General features: G+C 34.8%; 1 long non-coding RNA gene across 1 annotated transcript; it reads right to left on the reverse strand.

Moving 5' to 3' along the window:
• Window positions 1-581: 581 nt before the first annotated feature.
• LOC127129685 (uncharacterized) lies at window positions 582-3316 on the reverse strand. The gene is made up of 3 exons (XR_007806381.1): window positions 2865-3316; window positions 1588-1688; window positions 582-862 (listed from the first exon to the last, which is right to left on the reverse strand). It is a non-coding gene; the product is annotated as an uncharacterized LOC127129685 (long non-coding RNA).
• Between the last annotated feature and the right edge of the window lie 1143 nt (window positions 3317-4459).

The following is a 4459-nucleotide window of genomic DNA, read 5'->3' on the forward strand; positions in this document are numbered from 1 at the left end:
AATTCGATAGTTGTTAAGCATGCTACTTATCATACCCCAAAATTTGTCCTGCACTTTTGATTTTGATATGGCTCAAGATATTTAATTCATATGTATAATCATGCCATATTCATCTATATCACTCATTCATATTAGCATTTTCAAAACAAGCATCATGGATTCTTAGGTATCTTGTTAGTAATGGTTGACGTGGAATCAAACTAATGGAGTTGTGGTGGTACATCTAAGTGGAGAGCATTATCATTGAGATCTTGATCATGAAACCCTAATCATTGGTGCTTGAGATCTTGGTTTAGGTGGATTGTCATCATGGTTGATTTTAGTATTCATTATTTTTATGTGTTGCATTTTGGGTGTAATCAGGAGGTACAAAGATCATCAGGGTCAACTATAGAGGTTTACACTGCATTCTTTGACATTTTTTTAGGCTTTATTCCATACATTCTAGGCCTAGTTATTTGAATGGGATTTAAGGCATCTTCAAAGTTTATTCAAGAAGGGCATTGCAAGTTCATATCCACAGTTATGATTCAAAGTCAAAATTCAAGTTTGTTTTGCACAAGGTCAATTCAAAACCAAGCTTGGAGGAAACTCATTTACAAATCAAGTTTCAAATTCATTACAAACTCGTCAGAAGTTTACAAAGTCGTTACAAAAAGTAAAAAATCTAAAACATACAAAGAATGCAATTTTGACCTATAGTTGACTTTGGTCAACTAGTTGACTAAAGTCAGCTTTCTAAGTCTAACCCTAAGTCCCTCATTTCTTCCCTCGAAGCCATCTTATCTTGGTCTTTAGGTTTCCTCAGTGGTTTATCCATGACTTGATCAAGCCTTGCTTCCTTTCATCAGGCATATTGACCCTACAAGATTAAAAAGTCCATAAGCACATACTCAAATCAATAATCACACCACATAACAATGTAGACAATAACATAACATGGCATCACATGATTCCTAGTTCTAACCAACTTTAGATTCAGCTCTTCCTAAATTCTAACAGAATTTTAACTACAACATTACCATTTGTAACAATTCCTACTAATCTTTCATAAAGCATAACAACATACAAGCATTGTTTGGATCACTTTCCTTTTAATTATGGACATCCATAATCAATCAATCATATTGGTTCATTTCCATTCTAACATAACCATTCAATGGATGTAACACAATAAACAATCAACCATTCCTAACACCACTAACATGTCCTAACATACAACCATGTCCATTTTAATACATAACATGATAATTCAACAATAAGTCCATCAACCTCATTTTTAACAGGCATATAACAATTCACCAAGATTCTATACTTCAAACAATTCAAGATTAATTCCAAAATAGTAGCAATCAATGTTCAAGCAACTTTGGTAGTTCAATAAAGAATAGCCTATTCACAATTTTGTTCACTAACCTAATACACTAGCAATAGGATTAAAGTCTTACACATAATTCAATAGCTAGGGGTCCACATACACATAGCAGCTAGAATTAAGGCAATTCATTACTAATGCCCCTACATTCCTATTACTAACCTAACTCACATTTTAACTTCAAACTCAACTTTCAAGTAAACAAAACTAACCATAAAAACCTGTTGCAGTTTGGACCAATTGCACCATTCATAATTCAGTTTAGGTTCATCTTGATAGCGCTGCTAGATGGCTTGCAAACCTCACTTCACCACTGCAAATTGGATAGCCAGCTGGATATTAATTAGCTCATCAAATTCAAAGCATCATGCAGTCATAACAATCCAATTAGCATACCAATTAACCATAGGTTCAACACCAAAACCAATTGACATCATACAAAACTTGCAGTTTGAGTCAGCATACATTTCATCATAGTTATAGTGAAACAATTAAATTCACTAGTCTACAGCTTGCTGACCATACTAACTGAACCTTAACAGGATATCTAACACTTGTAACTGTTTTCATTCAAAACCAACCTTTGTTAAATCAATAGTCCATTGAAAAGTCAATTCATCTGTGATAATTAACATAAAATAACTTCTCATAGCACAACAATCCTTAGATAACTAGTTAGCACATTGCAACTAGTAATAAATTCATCCATACTAATGATAATAATTTCAAATTGTGGTTCATATCTGCAGCTTAAAGACACCAGCTAGAACTAACTATTCCAACTATGAAAATCCAATATAACCATTTGAACTAACTCATGTTGAATTCCATTTCACACTAACATAATTTCAACATCTTCTAACTAACAGAACTAACATCTCAATCCAACCTAATATAATATTCAATAATATAATAACTAACTCCATCCAATTTTTCAACTGACTGAATTAACTACGTTAACTGTTTGTTAACTTTGTCAAATCCATAACTGAATCTAACTGACGTAACAGTCCTCCCAATCAACTAACTTCACTTCAATCTAAACCAACTAACTTCACTTCAATCTAAACCAACTAACTTTAACATAGCCTTAACAAATTGTTAACTCTATTAATCCTTTTAACTAACCTACAACCAGTTACTCAATTCATGTCTATAAGTAATCATCATCCCAATCATTGAAGAGGACCCAATCATTGACACACGAATCAGATAAGTTCTCAAAACTCTCTTTCACTCTCCCTCAATTGTCTCTCAATCTCTGAAATTTTCCCTTTCACTTTCACCCTCACCTAAAGCTCGATAGAACAACCATTAAAGCTTCACCTTGAAGCTTCAAACGTGCGTGAGCTAAGCCTCTCAATCTCTCTGCTCTATCACATTTTCTCTCATGGAAGCAAATCTCAGCAATCTCACGCATCATAAACGTAGCAACCACATAAGGATTAGAAGAAGATTCTATTAAGGAGCTCAGAGTCATAATTCTTACCTTATTTTGAAGCGCCTCTAGATTTCTTATCATCCTCATCTTCAAATTTCTCAATCTTGACCGGAGCAATTCACCACTCTGAAGTTGGTGCACCTCTTTCAAACTCACTTGCTTTATCATATTTCTTGTTACCAGATGATAGAATTGATGTAGAGGAACGTTAGCCCCAAGTTCTAAGGTTGAAACCAATTGTAATTCATGTTTAATTGGGGACCTGGAATTTAGGGTTCATATGAGTTGATTCTCTGATTGGAAGTGTTAAGAAGGAATTAATAGAGGTTAACGTGAGAACGAAAGAAAGGGAACAAGGATGATTCCATTGATGCGAGGTTGAGGTCTATTGAAGCTCAGCCGCCACTGGAGGCGATTTCCAATGCGGTGGAGGGAAGACTGAAAATCATTTTTTAGTTGGAATAAGGGGATGTGGAAGTGAGAATGAGTTAGCCTTGACACTCTGATTGTTATCCTTTTGTTGGGCTCGGTTGGGCCTCAAGCCCAAATTCCTACTATTTACACCACCATTTTTCTTGAGCACCCCTTTGCATATTGGAAGTAAAACGACTTTGGGTTTTTAGCAGGCCCAACACCAGTCTGCTTACCCCACACCTCCATTCCAGCGTCTGTACCCCTGCATTTGTTTTGTATTTTTCTATCTTTATTATTTCTCGTGATCTTAGTTGTTTCTCAATAGTCTTTTTTCTTTTAATTCATTTTATTTTTCATGTAAAAAACACTTTGACATGTTAGCATACATTTTAATCAATAATAATAATGCACAATTTAATTGGAGTTAATCACTTCGTTTTTGGTTAATTCTCAATTTAAAATGTTAAGAAATAATGCCCATGCTCATGATGCTTTAGACTAGTTTTAATTCTAGGAATTGATATGCATGTTTAACTTTGATTCCATTAGGTTAGAATTAGTACTTAGCTTTAGATTTCATCTTGAATTAGGTGTTAGAATTAATTGATATGTTTAAAAATTAGGCTCTTTGTGATTCTGAATCCTTGTGCATGCTTTGCAACTAGACCTCACCCCTAATTGATTAAGTTGATCGAAGTCTTATTTGATAAACTAAATCCTTTGACATGTGCATGTTCCCTTAATCTAGTCAAGTTATTAGAAGTCTCTTAATCACTTGATAAGACTAGTCCTCGGCACTGGAGTTGCATTGGATCTTTCAAGACTAACAACTCAAGACTTCACATTCAAGTCAATACAAGTCAGACAGAACATTGCAGACAGACTGGACATCGGACTACTGTTCAAGCACAACAAAGGTTCCCCTTCAACACTTGTTAGTGATGATGAGGATTGCACACCACGAGCCTTAAGTAGTTGAGAAGTAAGGAGAGGGAGAACTAATATCCTCATTATGAATATCTTTGGGTACGAAATGAATGAGCCAGTTGCTCAAAGTATTTACCTCTACTCATAGACTTTAGTGCCATTTGAATCAAATAATTGTCAAATCTTCTTCTCCACAAGCAATACTTTATCCCCTTCAACACTTGTCAATTATGGTGAGGATTACACGCCACGAGCCTTAAGTAGTAGAGAAGGGATGATAGGGTGAATTCCTATTATCATTA

Source organism: Lathyrus oleraceus, chromosome 1 (genome assembly GCF_024323335.1).
Source record: "Lathyrus oleraceus cultivar Zhongwan6 chromosome 1, CAAS_Psat_ZW6_1.0, whole genome shotgun sequence".
Lineage (NCBI taxonomy): Eukaryota > Viridiplantae > Streptophyta > Magnoliopsida > Fabales > Fabaceae > Lathyrus > Lathyrus oleraceus.